General features: G+C 45.7%; 1 long non-coding RNA gene across 1 annotated transcript; it reads left to right on the forward strand.

Moving 5' to 3' along the window:
- Positions 1–4,678: 4,678 nt before the first annotated feature.
- On the forward strand, positions 4,679–7,870 carry LOC119366716. The gene is made up of 3 exons (XR_005176088.1): positions 4,679–5,331; positions 5,425–5,471; positions 7,782–7,870. It is a non-coding gene; the product is annotated as an uncharacterized LOC119366716 (long non-coding RNA).
- Positions 7,871–16,123: the final 8,253 nt, after the last annotated feature.

Here is a 16,123-nt window from a genome sequence, read left to right on the forward strand (position 1 = left end):
CGTAAAGACCGACATGGCAAAACTGAAAAGATAACAAAACATCTCTGAGCTTGACACCAACGCCCGTCACCTACCTCCGGCACCACCACAGCAGCCACCGAAGAAAAGAATGACGAATCACCTCCTTACCCGAGCTCAACGCGGCTCCATCGCTGATATGCAGCTTTACGGACCTCCAAGGTGGCTCACCAAAAGTGAAACCCTTATCGTTGAACGAATCAGACCGGGGCAACACCCCGGACACGCCATTAAACTCCAGATCTAGCAACCCACCATGACTAAAACGCCAAAGGAGGAAACCATATCTGCCATCCACCAACCACGAGCCCAGCACATGCTCCGTCTTCCAGATGTGGCTTCTTCTCTTTACACTAGGAAATGACCAACATACTAGTACGTATACAAACTATCTAGTATTAATTAATTGTACTACTAGTCCGTTTTTGTTTGTTTAAAGCATCTACAGTTGGGTGCCTCGAACCCGTCTGATACGCAAGGCGGGTCGTCCGGTCACTGATCAGTCACCATCCTTCTTCTCCTTGGTCGGCTCCGCTGGTGGAGGTCTGCAAGGAGGTGCCTATCTACCGTTGGGAGCTGTAGTTTTACCCGTCTTGGTCCAATATGTACGTCCCCCCGATTGTCTGTCATTCAGCCCCTCCAACAATGGTGGTGACACTATTCAATAATGGTTCCTTCGGCTTATATTCTGGTCCCAGTGGTATGTGTACCATCTTATACATCGACGAGATCAGGGGACAGGTAGGTCTTCACTATGTGCAACTTCGGCCCTTCTGACGGTGGTGTTCAATAAGGTTTCCTTCGGCCTTTTCTCCGGCTTCGGCGTGCTTGCACCGTCGGATCTAGGGACGAGATTGGGTGGACATGTTTGTATTTATCTCTATGAAAACATGGGGCGTTGGTTGTGTCTTTGGTGGGAAGGGGCTATTTCGACAGCAACAAGTTCGATCTGATTATTTCATTGACTTGGGTTGACGTCTAGGTACAGTTGACCCAACGCCATCTTCTTCTCCGGGTCGTGGATCCTTCGGGGTTGACATCGCTAGCACTTCCTAGTTGCATACGTGGGTACTACTTGTTCGTTTTGGCGACAGCTTAGAACTCTAGCGGCACTAACAACGATACATCATAGGCATGTGGGGTGGAGTGGATGGATGATTCTCCCAGGGTAGAAATGTATTTTCCTATTCTTGTAATGTTGGAGTTTGATCAATACTTTTGCCATTTAAGCATGTAATTTGCATCAGTTTCTATGAAATTCTAATATACTCCCTCCATTAACAAATACAACTTGTTTTGGATATTTTAGTATGGACTACATACGAACTGAACTCAGTGAACAAACACACTAAAATGCTTCTATATGCATCCGAATCAAAAAAAGTAGGAACATATTATATTTTGTGAACTGAGGAAGTATGGACTAAAATTATAGAATAAAATATCAACGTCTGCAATATAGAAAAAATAAAATATAAAAATACATGGAATTTGCTAATTCCCATCTGGATAAGAATTAAGAATAGCTCATTTAACTAAAACACTGTTTTTTTGGCAAGCTTCTATACCATTTTATTAATCAAACGAAAAATGGAAAGAAAAAAACAAGCACAAATCTTCATGTAAAAAAAAGATGGTGTAGAGTTAGATTCGACTTAGTTAACTGTTGTCCATTTGAGATCAAATCACATAAGAATATTTTTCATAATGGATACAATGATACAAGTTTTTTTCTGAACATCAGTACAGACACAAGCGCTCATATACACGCGCATACACTCACTCCTATAAACGCACACACGCACACCCTACCCCTACGAGCAGCTCCAAAAGAGTGAAAGACTGAGCCGGCATATCATCTTGAAATTTACGAAGTCACCGTAGGCACCAGGAATAAATGCAAGCACCGAGAATTGAACCCTGGTGGGCTGTGGATACCACGGTCCCTCTAACCATCCAACCACAGGTTGGTTCGAAATACAAGTATTTTTTATGGAGTAGATATTAATACATTTTCCAGAAACTTGGTCATACGGCACAAGTTTGACTTGTGGAAATAGTACTACACATTATATGTTATGGAACGGAGGGGGTATAGAACTTCGTCCCGTTGGGGGAAAAAAGCTAAAGTTGAATGAATTTTTTGTATTTCGTAAAAACTTGCTCAAGATACTTGTCCTATTAAGAAGGAAAAAGATAACGCCCACACGTGTGCCAGTTTGCACTTCACTCACACGCGTCTATCCACGTTGATTCTATTTTGCATGAATATAAAGGAATCGTCTCCGGTGGCCCTAGGGCCATGGGGGCGTGGTCGATCCTGGCAAGGACCGGCGGGAAGGCTCCATTGTTAGTCGTTCCTTCAAAATTTGTTAGGATTTGTGTCCTACTCAGGAAGACGAGACGGTGACGGCTCCCTGAAGATGGAATAAAGGTCTCCCGCCTAGTCCCCATTCCGGTGGTGCGTCTAGCATCGTTGGTGGGCGTGTGGAGGTGTGTCTCCGGCGGATCTATCCTCGGTGGATTTGCTTGGATCTGGTTGTGGTTCGTCTATGTTCGTGTGTCTTCAGGTTGGATCCTTTCGATCTACGTTATTCTTCATCAGCGGCGGTTGCTGTTCTGGTGCGCTAGCCCTACGAGGCCTTAGCACGACGACTTCTCGACTGTCTAATACAACAACTTGTGCCCGACTCCGGCGAGGGAGGGGTGATGACGGCGGCGCGCCTTCGGCTTGTTTCAGTGATTGTAGTTGTCGCTAGATGGTCTACGGATCTGGATGTAATTTTTATTATTTCTAGTGTTCGTTGTACTGCTGTGATGGAAGATGAATAGATTGAAAGTTTTCTCGCAAAATAAATAAATAAACGAATCTGTAGGCATCACCGTGTGTGTGGATGTTGGAGAGTTCGCCCACACGACCCACAACGCGCGGTTGCCAACTGCGCGTGTGGGCGAACTAATTTCTACCCACACAATCATCACATATTCCACCGCGTGTGGGTGAACTGCTCTTCACCCACACTTCACTCGTACATTGTTAGATGGCAACTGCGGTGCGCGAATGGCAACTAGGTAAACATGGACGAAGAGAAAGAGGGCTAGCTATGACGCGGAGTTATTGGACACGAGCTCAAATGAGCTCGTTATCCTGAGCGTAGGATAGCTCATCTGGATCTGTGTCATTCTTTTATACGTCCACTGGTGGAGCGCTAGAAAATGGGCACTGTACATGAATACATATGCGTCAGGGGTGGGTGGTGGGCCTTATTGTAACGTGCGTGGTGCCGTCTGTCCGCCGCCGACGAGGTGGGCCGTGGACCAGGTTCGGCATCCCCATCTGATCCGTGGCCCGGGAGTTTCGCTTTCCGTTCGGTGGGCGCAGGCAGGAATTGAATGCCTTCTTCCCAAAGAGAGCAGGGCGGCTACCACCATGGAGTTCCCGATGCAGCAATTTTCGAGAAGAGGACAGAGGGAGCGAGAAGAAGAACAGGCAAGACGACGCGCCATGAGTTCCTCCTGCAGCCAATCCGCAGGTATGCCGCTCCGATTCGATTTCTTGAAGCATACCACGCGATTTGACGTTTGTAGGTCAGACTGCTTAGTTCTCTCTGCTTGCGATGCCACAGATCCACAATATTTGGGGAGGTCGGGGAGAGTCTCGTGTAGGATGGATCGCCGGCATATGAGACAAGGCAACAGTGGTGGAGGTGGCGCTGCAGGAGGGAACAGTTTTGAGTGAGGACGAGCGGGTCTGTTGGGCGTCAGGAGCGGCGGCGATGAGCGGCCAAGGACGAATCTGCAGTGCTGCGCCGGCGGCGGCGAAGGTCTAATCTGCAGCGAGGCGCAGGCGGCAGCAGTGAGAAAGGACAGCTCGCCTCCCACGTCTGAGCTGTCAATGGGGAAGATGAATCTGCAGGCTCTTGGTTGGAATAAGAGGTGAGGGGAATGGAGTACAAATTTGAACACCATTGTTGTGTACTATGTTTTTACATTCTTGCTTTATTTGTTTGCTGTTGGAAAACGATTGTGTGATAAGAATTGGTGTGGTTGCTGGTTGGTTTGTATTGCTGCTCTTCTGAAGAATTGTTGCTAGTTTAATCTATGAGCCCCGTATAGAAACCTGATTGCTTGCTGCTGCTCCTCTGCGGTTTGCTGGTTGTTGATAGTTTAATCTATTAGTCCCGTGTTAATTCTTGATAGCATGATTGCTTACTGCTGCTCCTCTGAAGAATTTGAAGTATTGAATTTTCAGGCTGTCTATGGGCATGCATTGTTGCTTATGATTTTTCGTGCTAGTAATCCATGGTTTAATGTACTATCAGTTACCGTAGTTTGTGTAAATTTGTGGTTGGTGGATTAGAATGGTTGACAGAACCATGAGTGATCCATTATCTGGTTGTGGATTGGGGCTGATGGCCCAAGCTGGGCACCTTGCCCAACTCGTGTAAGCGCGTTCGAGAAGGCAGTGAGGGTGTTCGCAGAAAAGTTGACGATTTCTACAACTTGTATTCATGGGAGAAGGGATTTGGGATTAGATAAAAAAACGGCTAAATGTGTAGAGAATGAAGTGCATGCAGGAAAATTTTCTGCTGATGTTTGGTAAGGAAGGCTATGTTCGATATTAATGTATATGTTCATAGGAGTTGAATTAGATGAAGGTCATGTGAATCGTAAGACCTCTGAAGACATTGTTTATGTTTACGGGGGAAAGCTGGTGTGGAGAGCACAAAGTCCTATCGGTGTGAATGCCCAGCGTCGATAAGGCTGTTATGGACAGAGGAAAATGGGTGGTATATCGCCGAGCATCGGGAGAGTCATAACCATTCTTTTTCACCAAATTTCGGTGAGACAGTTCACTGGCCGTCCCACAAGCACATTGATGTGTACAGCAGGGACGTGATAAAATAGTTGCGGCAGAATAATGCATACCTTGTGAAGGTGTATATAGGATAGTAGGCAGTTTTTTTGGATCGAGGGAAAATGTGCCATTCACGAAGAGGTCTTTGTGTAATCTGTGCGGCACGATTAGCAGGGAACATTCAGATGACGATGTAAGGAAATTGGAGCGAAGGACATCATTTCACATACAGAGTTCAGCCTGACAAAGACGGCAGGTTGCATTACACGTTTTTCAGTGATGTGTTAGACATTTGACACAGCCTTTCGGCCTATTTGTTGGTGTGAATAATCCTTTCCAGAGTGTTATCCTGGATGGAGTGCTTGTGTGTGACGAAACCATCGAGGGTTTCGAATGGGTTTTCTCTGAATTTCTGAGAATGATGGGTGGCGCTGCACCGATAACAATACTTACCGGTACGTTCTTCATTTCATGGCTGTCATTTATATGATGGTGTTTTCATGGCCTAAAAAATATGTTCGATGTTGACTTTTAAGAAGTTGCTGCAGCTACAACACTTTGCCTCCTTGCCCAATAACCCAAGATCCTCACCAAGGTACACTTTGCCTTTTAATCTAGAAAAGTGATAGAAGTAGTTTAGGTTTTGTGACAGATTTAGCAAGTGTGAATTTCATATCACTGTGACAGATTTAGTAAGTGTGAATTTCAGACTGGTGTATGTGTGAATGAGAGAATCTTTGACGTGGATTCAGATTAGTGTGGGAGTTCCTTGACTCTCCATGTTGTGTAAATAATAGTTTTGTTAGCTAGATGATGATGGTCCATGCCTGACAATCCTGTATGTTGCATGTACTGCCCACGTTTTGACAGAGAAAAAAGGAAAAACAATGAGTTATAGCTGCTGCCATGAAACCCCCAATATGATTGGCATTCATGAAAGTACACATAGAAATTTCTCGCATTAGCACCACTGAGTTGTGAATTTCTTCTTTTTAACAGGAGATGTATCTGTCTTGTCATCATATAATAATTTTTTTGATTAGACTCTGATGGTTCATCTACTATCTGTGTAATAGTAACTTGGACAAAGAGAGGGTGAACTAAGACAGTGCTTTATAATAGTACATATGTTTACATAGAGAGCTTCAGAAACGCTAGCGTGTGGTTATTAGTACTACTAGATGTACTCCCTCCGTCCGAAAAAACTTGTCATCAAAATGGACAAAAAAGGGTGTATCTAGAACTAAAATACATCTAGATACATCCCCTTTTATTCATTTTGATGACAAGTATTTCCGGACGGAGGGAGTAGTTGATTTCCAGGCTGTCCATGAATGTTTTAGTTATGTTGTTGGGTGCTTGTACTCTCCCTCAATTGTTCTGCCACAAAGCACAAGCAACCTGCGGTTTCTAGTGTGAGTCTACAATGCTAGTAATCTTTAAAATGTTTTCATTTTTAGCTGAGATATTTTGTTACTATAGTACTCCTTCAGTACATAAACCTGCCACGGAAATGTTTGATTGCAGCCCAGAAGAACAGCCTTGCCATATAGTAACAATGTAATTTCTCCGTCCCATCATGCAAGACGTTTTTTGATAGTAGTGTAGTGTCAAGAAACGTCTTACATCATGTGACGGAGGGAGTAACATGCAAACCATAGTTCAGCCACAATATGCAGGGATATGTTTGGTTAACAGTACATATATTTTTTTCTTGAGAAATAGCCTAGCAAGGACAATGGAACTAGTAAGAAAAAAAGGTTCAACAAAAGTTTCATTACTTAATATACTTTTCGGGGTTTCTGAAGTTGTAGAGCACACGACCATTAGTCATGCACACGGCTGCTGCAATCTCTTTTGGTTCTTCCTGAAAGTCTAAAGAATTTCACACATCAAACAGCTCATCCACTAGTGTGCCTTGTCTTTGTATCTTTCACCTGATTACTAAAATGCTTATGAGCATCTAAGAATTGTACTACTGCTAGAAACTTAGCACAATCATCCTATTTTCCATTTTTGATACTGCAATGGTGTCATCTTTTGGTTGTTCTACTATAGGCTTTTTGCAAGGCATGTAGACAAGTCGATGCTCCTGTCCATTCTAGCATGATGTACTTTGTTAGAATTCTGAAGATTAGTGTGTCATTAGTGCTCCTATGAATTCTGAAGCAAAACAACAGGCAGCAAGAAACCAAGCATCACCCTGGTTCTCCTATGAATTCTGAAGATTAATGTGTCACTAGTACTCATATATGTGGTGTTGTCAGCATTGAGGGCATTATCTGAAAATTATTATTTTGCGATTCCATCTAAACTGCAGTTACCTTATTCTACAATGTTCAGGGACATGCTGTAATTTTATTTTTCTTATGGGTCTTTGTGCAAGCTGTACTGAATTTTCAGATTAATATAATGCAGCTCCAGCCGATGCTATATGTATCGGAGTTTGTAGGGACCATTTTATCTGAATTTTCATTGACCATGTGTGTCTGAATTTTGCACTGAGCTGATGCTGATGGATGCGTAGCCAATGCGTAGTGTAGTACTGTCCGCTGGCAGGTGCATGTTGTATAATGCGGTCTGCCGCAAATGCCCATGCTAATTGTAGCGGTGTGGCAATGGACCTTAGGTTAGCAGGTGGAATGTAGTTGCGGGCCAATCGAACTCGAGAATTATCTGTAGATGCGTAATGTTTCGATGTTCATGTATCTGACTACAACATTCAGACCTTGGTAATACTGGTGGTACTATAACAATTGCTGTATGATGGGTGAAACATGGAAAATCTGTTTAAATTAGTTGCAACCGAGTGTGGAATTTTTCTTTGTTCTGCTCTAAACAATAGATTGTTCATCTGCGTCAGAGTTTTGATGATGCTGAGTTTTGCTCTGTACTATGCCTGCAGATTCGTAGGGGAATTTTTCTTGCCTGGGTCTCTGTAGAATGCAAGCAGCGTGGCATGTATGCTGAGAAAGGTGTTTGTTTGTCGAGTGGTGGGTGCGTGCACTTAATGCCTCGTTTGTGTTGTCACTTCTTCAATGGTGAGTTTGTCCTCACGTACTTGTTTGAATTTTTGAATTTCGAACATGAGCAGGAGAGTTGTGTCCATCCGCTCATAAAAGGAAGCGGCCTGTCCACCCAGGTTCAAACTGTCCAATCCATAGGACAAAAAAAATAAAATGAAACTGTGGAATTGAAAGCCCACATGGTGGAGAGTTGGGAAACAAAAACGAAGGCGCCATGGATTGAAACGCTTGTAGTACTAAAAGGATGGTAATTAAATGTGTAGGAACAATGATGATGTCTGGCAGCAGTAGTATTTTATTACTGAAAACCGATGCTTACACGATAGTACCGACAGTAAAAAAACATCAGGGCTAATGATAAATGGCTTAGCGCTTAGTACCAAAATCTAATTGCATAGGTTCGTAGTACATCTTGGACGCTGCAAGAATCTCTTTCTCGCACCATAGGTTGTATGGAATAAGGAGAGAGGAGCAGGAAGGATCGAGAGGAGGGTGGGTGGTAGGTGAGTAGATAAGACGGCTAGTGGAAGGTGGCCGTTATGGTCGAAGGCCCGAGCCGTGGCCCAGAATATGGCAGTGCGTCTGAGCCAGTTGGGGGCGGGACAGCGACGGTGGCTTTGTGTGGGATAGGTAGGTGGGCCCTGGGACTGATATACTAATGAGAATACATAGAAAATACAAAGGACGTTTGCGAATCTTAGTGCGACAGGACGGCTGAGATATCCAGTGCATTTGAGCTCGAGCTTAGAATAGCACTTTCGGGCTAGTTAATCTAATTTGCCCATGAAGATGCATTTATATTCATGCATTAAAGTAGTTGAAACAGCGGGCTGGCGAGCGGTTAGGCTGGTCATAGTGGGGAGTAACTTAGACTAGTAACATGCATATGTTACTAGTCTATGTTACTATCTCTATAGTGGGTAGTAACATATGTGTAGCGTCATGTATCATCTCATTTATTACTTTATAGACTCATTTTGTATTGGGAACCGCTATGTGATGGTAACATATTATGTTACTCTATTTGCCTCTCTCTTCATTAATTACCTGACACATCATCTTTTTTGCTTATGTGGCATGTATGTTACTACCTATGTTACTCCCACTATGACCAGCCTTAGGAGGGAAGATTCGGTCGGGCCTACATGGACGACGTGATTCGGATTCCTACCAACCACAACTAGGACGGAGCCCTCATCCATGCATGCAACCCAAGCAGGTCACGCGAGCGCCGATCACGCACGTCAACGTCCAAATGACACTCTCCCGGTGCACCAACTCAACGTGCCAATGTCCAGACGACCATAAGGTGATCTAATAAAAAAATATTCATGCATTATTAAAAGGGCAGTACTCTGCGCCGGCGCACCGGCGCAAGTTTCGGCCGGTCCATCCAGCGTCATTCGATTTGAAAGCGCATGACCGTCAGATCTGTCCTGCACTGCATCCCCTTTCGTCATCTACCCCACGGGAAAAAAGAGGAGAAAAAAAGGGAGCACCGCCGCCGCTCCTGGGATCCCGCACGCTGGCCCGTGTTGCCCTCGTTTGGACCACCGCTGCCCCTGCTTGCCGCCGGCGAAGCAAAACACGACCCGCCTTCACCGCTGCCGGCGAAGCAAAAAAATTGCCGGTTCCAACAAAATCGAAAGACGGTGGTAGCAATTTTTAGGCTGGTTCAGCAAAAAAAAACTAGGGGTGGTAGCAAAAACTCCTGATGCATCCAGCAAGACTCTGGTAGTAGCAAATGGCGTCTCCGGTAGTAGCAAAATCCGAGACGGTTGCAGCAAAGAAAAGCCGTCGCCGCCGTCGACCAACACCGCCGTGGGTGGATGTAGCAAACGTTGTCTTCGGTTCCAGCAAAATGAAAATACGGTTGTAGCAAAAATTATCTTCGGTTCCAACAAATCAAAAGTATGGTTGTAGCAAAAATCAACTGAAAGAAAACATGCGATGTCATGGAGATGGATGTAGTAAAAAATCCACAAAACAACGATAGGAACAAAAACTGAAAACAATTGTAGCAAAATGGTTCGCCGGTTCCAGCAAAAATCAGCACGGCAGCAGATTTTCGGGTGAGTGGGTGGTAGCAAAAACATGGATTGGTTCCAGCAAAAAGAAAACATGGTTGTAGCAAAAATCTTGCTGTGGTGGCCATGGAGAGGAGCGCAAAATCAGCTGCGGGCGGCCATGGCAACGATCGCTAGTTGCAGCACCGTCGTGGTTGCAGCCCCGCTCAGCTCCGGCCACCAAAAAGATGCACGCCGTGGCATCTACACCGCGCCAGTCGCCGGTGCTTCGCCATCAAAATCTCGCATCTCCGTGTTGGGTCGCCGCCGTGTAGCAGCAAGAAGCGGAAGTGGATGGGAAAAACAGAACGAATGGTGGAGAATGGAGGAGGCGACGCGAGCGAAGGGATAACGCTGCGGCCAAAGCGGTGTGTGGACCCGGCCAGCACGTGGACGCGAGTGCGACTGCGGAGGGAACGCGAGCGCCCGATCTGGCGCATCAAACGACGGGCATGCGACCGGCCCAACGCTTGGGCCGGCGCCCCGGCCACAAACACTTCCCTTATTAAAAATAGTTCATACACTTTCTGAAATAATGTTAATATAACTAAAATAACGTGTTTCACATGTATTTTATAAAGACAATCATCCTTTTATTCTACAGGAGCTCCTAGGATTGGACGAGACTTGCCTGCTCCCCGCGCGTGTGCCCATTCATGCTCCCGCATACGTAGCTTGATTTAATTGGAACAAAATAAGACCCGGCCCCACCCTCTTAAAATCAGGGGGAAGATAATTAGATTAGAAAGAAAAAAAGACAACCGTAGGATAAGATGGGAGCACGGATAGAAGTATGGGGAGGGAGCATGCAAGCCGGATCCCCTAGGATTTCTGTGGCGAATTCGTTTGATATATATATTGCCCAATATGGAACCCAATATCCATTTTTTACATCCGCGTGGATGGAGTTGCAGCTTCCCATGATTTAGAGCTACGTTTTATGTAGGCTTTTGATGTCGCTTTGGCCCTTCCGACAGTGGAGCGGTGGTGCTTAATAAAGTCTTCTCCGGTGGTGTGACATTTGTGGTGGTGGTGGCGCCGGACCGGCGAATAAGGTACCCTTGAGTCTCTGTAGCATCTCTCCTTTGCAATTTGATCCCAGAAACTCTCAAAGGCACGCAGGTGCATAGCTCAGCCCGACCACGTGATTGCTTCGCGATCCGTGAAGTTGTTGATTCCTTATGCGGTTTCTAAGATTTAGTTCCGAAACTTACGGATCAGTTTTTTTTTTGCATATCAGTACAGACGCAAGCGCTTATACGCGCATACACTTACCCCTATGAACGTACATCCTATCCCTATGAGCACCTCTGAGAGACTGAGCCGGCATGTCATCTTGAAATTTATGAAGTCACCGTAGGCGCCTCGTCGTTGACGGGAACGTCTCCTCCCACTGAAAGCGCATCGCCGGAAATCCTGAAATAAATCCAGAAATAACGCGAGCACCAGGACTTGAACCCTGATGGGCTGGGGATACCACTGTCTCTCTAACCATGCAACCACAGATTGGTTCGCTAAACCTAACGAATTTATCATTCATTCCTATGAAGTTTTGCCTGTTGAAACTTGCGGGAGTCATAAAAAGAATCATCAAAATCTATTCGAAATGGATCTTACTTGAAAGCCCTCGTCACAAGCAGTACGAATTTGAAAACGAGATTTGATTTAAACTTTTGATTGAAACGATGTGATACTTAATCTCAAAACAAATCTAATTAGTTGCAAATCCAATGGCCTACTAGTTAAATACCATCTATACGACATGCATGGATGGATGGATGGATGGATGGATGGAGAGGGAACCGGCTCCTCTACCGTGCCGCTGGGCACGGCAGAGTGCCGTGCCTTCATACGCCCAGCGTGTGCACTGATATGGGCCAGAAGGGCCTCACTGATATCAGTTTCCTCCCAAAAAAAACTGATGCATCACAGGTAGTCCTGACTGTCTCAGGCCCGGCCCTGTCGGCCCACCCAGGCCCGGCCCTAAAATCCAGGGCCTAGGCCCAATGGGCTTACCCGTGGGCTGGGCTTGGGCCTGAGTTTTGAGCCCACCAGCAGGGCCTGGACGGGCTTGGGCTTGGCATATTGGCATTTTAAGGAAGAGGCCAGGCCCACGGGCCTAAGCCCTAAGGGCTTTTCAAGGCTTTTACCAAATGGGCCGGGTTTGGGCTTAAAAAGTAGGCCCGATGGTAGGGCCTGGGCCTCAGTATTCTATCGTGGGCTTTTTTAGGCCCGACCCAAGCCCGACCCAGCCCGGCCCATGGCCAGATATAATCACAGGGCTACACAGGTCAACTAAATAACTACGCCCTCCGTTTCTAAATATAAGTCTTTTGTAGAAATTCCACTATGAACTACATACGGAGCAAAATGAATAAATGTATTAAAATGCATCTATATATATCCGTATGTGGTCCATAATGGAGTCTCTATAAAGGCTTATATTTAGAACGGAGGGAGTATTTCCATACCCTTATTTTTTAATCATTTCCTGTTCCTAAGAAAACTAATTAACTATTTCCCAACCCCTAACAAACTATTTCCTCTATAAAATACTAAGAGCAACTCCAACGGGGCAACCCATTTCGACCACGCATGTCCGTTTGGATTGCCATGGACAAAAACGCCAGTCCAACGCGCCGACCCAAATTCAAAATGTGTCCGCTTCGTGTTCGCGCGGATGTATTTAGGCCCAAAGATGCGCCGCGCGTCCCCTAGGTGTCCACCGCGTCACCACATGTCAGCCGGCCAACCACTGCATGCAGTCATATTTAACGCGGCCACCTACCGCGGGGCCATGCGTTAGTGACTAGAAGCTACCGAGGCCGTCCTTTTTAAATATAGCGTGTGTGTGGGGGGAGGGTGGCTCATCCACTTCCGCTTCTGCTGCTCGTCCACATCTAGCCGTGTGCTCCCTCGCCGGCGACATAGCAAACCCTAGCCATGGGCTTCTTCGGCAGCTCCAGCAAGAACAAGGGGAAGCTCACCCCCGGTGCTTCCTCCTCCGCCGCCGCCAGCGGCTGCACACTATGGTGCACCAGGCGCGCATCGTTAATGAACTGTCCAACCGATCGAGCATGGATCGTATCTTTGTCATCGGGGTGGGTGGGCCCGACCAGCTGCCAACGGATCCGCGCTCTCATCACGCACGCCGCCTCCGCTCGCTCTCTCTCTCTCTCCTCTCTGTTGTGGTTTTGCACTACTTCCGTCAAACGTGACAACGTGCCCGTGTTACACGGCGGCCGTGTATTATATACAATTTAAATAGGACGTGCACATGTACATAGCATATCGATCCATGCATGCTTTAAATTTGGAGAGAAATACTCTTGTTCTAGTCCAAAACAGCAGGTGATTAAACGTACGCACGTTGTCCCGTCTCACGCCCGCAAAAAAAAAACGTTGTCCCGTCTCACGCCCACAAAAAAAACGTTGTCCCGTCTCACGACCCGCAAAAAAAAGTACGCAACCTCAGCCCAACGGCAATATATAATTCATCCACCATCGCACCCTCCTCTGTAGGTAGATCGCCGGCCTCCTTCTCCTCCGACAACACCGCCACCGGAGGTGTGCAAGGAGGCCCCAAGTCTACCGGTGGAAGTTGTTGTTTTCTCTACCTTGGGGCATTAGGTACGTGTCCCATTTTATCCGTCATTTTGGTCTTTCTAGCGATGGTGGGCGCGGTGTTACATAATAGTTCCTTTGGCTTCGGCTTCCTCTTCGGTCCCGGTGGCACATTTACCATCTGATCCATCGAGGAGATCAGTTGAACAAGTAGATATTCAGTAAGGTCTCCTTTGCATTTTCTTCGGCTTCGGCGATGCGTGTGCCATCAGATCTAGCAACGAAAACGGGTGGAATTTCTCTCAATGGAAACAAAGGGTTTTGTCCTTTTCGGGTAGGAGCTTCTTCGAAAGCAACAATGCCAATCTGATTATCCCATGGACTCAGGTTGCACGGCGTCTAGGTATGATCGATGTAGCGTCATCTTCTTCGCCGGGTCATGGATCATTCGGGGTTGATGGAAGATAGATACTACTCTTCTGTTTCGGTGATGGCGCGAAACTCCAGCGGCAGCAAGATCGGCACGTCATCAACAGGTGCGAGATGGATGATTCTCCCAGGATTGGATTGTATTTTCCTTTTGTTTTATTGTTTTCTTGTAATGGTAGAGTTTGATTTTCTGTTTGGGTATGGGAATGCTAGTTTGATTAATATAGATCTTCTACTATTTTGAAAAAAGAAAGTACTAGCTAAATCTGAATGAATTTGTGGTGTTTCATGAACTTGGTCAAAATACTATCAGTTCCACTAAGAAGAGAGGAGAGGCTAGTTAGTTTAATCTAATTAATTTAATAAGATGAACTGATGATGCATGCATCAAAGTTGAAGCAGCTAGCCAGCGTAGGAGGGGAAGGAAGATCCGGTGGGGCCTATCACAACTAAATTAGTAGGACGGCCGAGCTGCAGGTGGGCCCCGCATCCATGCATGCAAGAGAGACGAATCACACGAGCGTCGATCACGCGCGTCAACGTCCCAGTTACACCACCCAGTGTACTTTTGTACTCCCTCTGTCCCAGAATACTAGTGTTAAAACATTCTTATATTTCAGGATGAAAGGAGTACTTACCAACGTCAACGTGCCAATGACCTAAATAAATACGTACGTACAAATTAATTAAATTGGACTAGTCATGTTCAAAAAAGAAATTGGACTAGCCTTCTTACTCTCTCTCTTTTTTTTACCCGACTAGTCATTTTTTGCTTTTTTTTATTAAACTCGATACAATCGCAGATACTCACACACGCAAATATACTCACCTTTATGATTGTATGCACGCATGCTCTATCCCTTTAAAACCCACCTCTGAGATACTGAGCTGGCACAATATTTTAGGATTGACGGCACCATAGGCATTCCGTTGTCGACGAAAATGTCTCCTCGCACTGAATAAACATCATCGGAAAGACTAAAATAAATCCTGAAAAAATGAGCAATGGTGCCAAGTCTAGGGTGTTTGAGCCCTGGTGGGTTGTTGGTTTCACCACAAAAAACATGAGAATCTGAGCTTGCTCAGTTCGCTTCTTCTTTCCTTTTTAGGGGTAAAATAGTGTCTTATTTATTCAAAAATATCGGGGATTTTCAGTGAGACAATGTGCAAGATACAATCTAGAGGAACAGTAAACCAAACTTCAACCATGCCTACCAGACGGAGGACGACGTAGACAAGTTAGAGCACTCAGGCAACGCTGCCCATGCCGACTCCTATCAAGTCGACACCAACTGGTACACCGACACCGACGCGTCGGACCACCTGACCAGTGAGCACGACCGCCTCACCGTTCATGAACACTACGGCGGCAAGGATCACGTACAGGTCGCCAATGGCTCAGGTCTGAAAATCTCCCACATTGGTCAATTTGTACTTACTCGCTCAAATAAATATCTAGTTTTAAAAGATGTCTCCACGTTACACATATAAGCAAACATCTTCATCCCGTGCACAAGCTTGTTGTTGATAATCATGCTTTCGTTGAATTCGGCCTGACATATTTCTTGTGAAGGATCAGTTCATGAAGAAGGTCCTTCTTCACGGTAGGAGTCGCGGTGGCCTCTACCCGGTGCCAAGACTTTGTTTGTCCACTTCAGCGTCAAGTCGCCAAGGTCTCTTCGGTGCCGAGCTCACCTCTGGACAACGGCATTGTTGACTCGGCCACCCTTCATCTAGTGTCGTTTAGTCTATCATTAGATCAAATAAACTTGCTTGTGCATCTTCTCGAGTCATTAGTATGTGATGCATGTCAACCTGCAAAGGTTCATCGATTGCCATTCAATATTTCTACTCATATAACTTCCTCCCGCTTGAGCTTATCCACGCAGATGTTTGGGAACAAGCTCGTACCTCGGTTGGAGGTTTTAAATATTATGTGAGTTTTTTAGATGATTATATATAGTCATTTTACGTGGATTTATGTCATTAAGCGCAAATCACATGTCGAGCAGGTTTTTTACTCCTTCCAAACTTATGCCGAGCGTCTCCTCAACACCAAGATCCACAACATGCAGTCCGACTGGGGTGGCAACTACCATCGTCTTGTTGGAAATATGCCCTAGAGGCAATAATAAAATGGTTATTATTATATTTCCTTGTTC

This window comes from Triticum dicoccoides, chromosome 2B, assembly GCF_002162155.2.
Source record: "Triticum dicoccoides isolate Atlit2015 ecotype Zavitan chromosome 2B, WEW_v2.0, whole genome shotgun sequence".
NCBI classification, from domain to species: Eukaryota; Viridiplantae; Streptophyta; class Magnoliopsida; order Poales; family Poaceae; genus Triticum; species Triticum dicoccoides.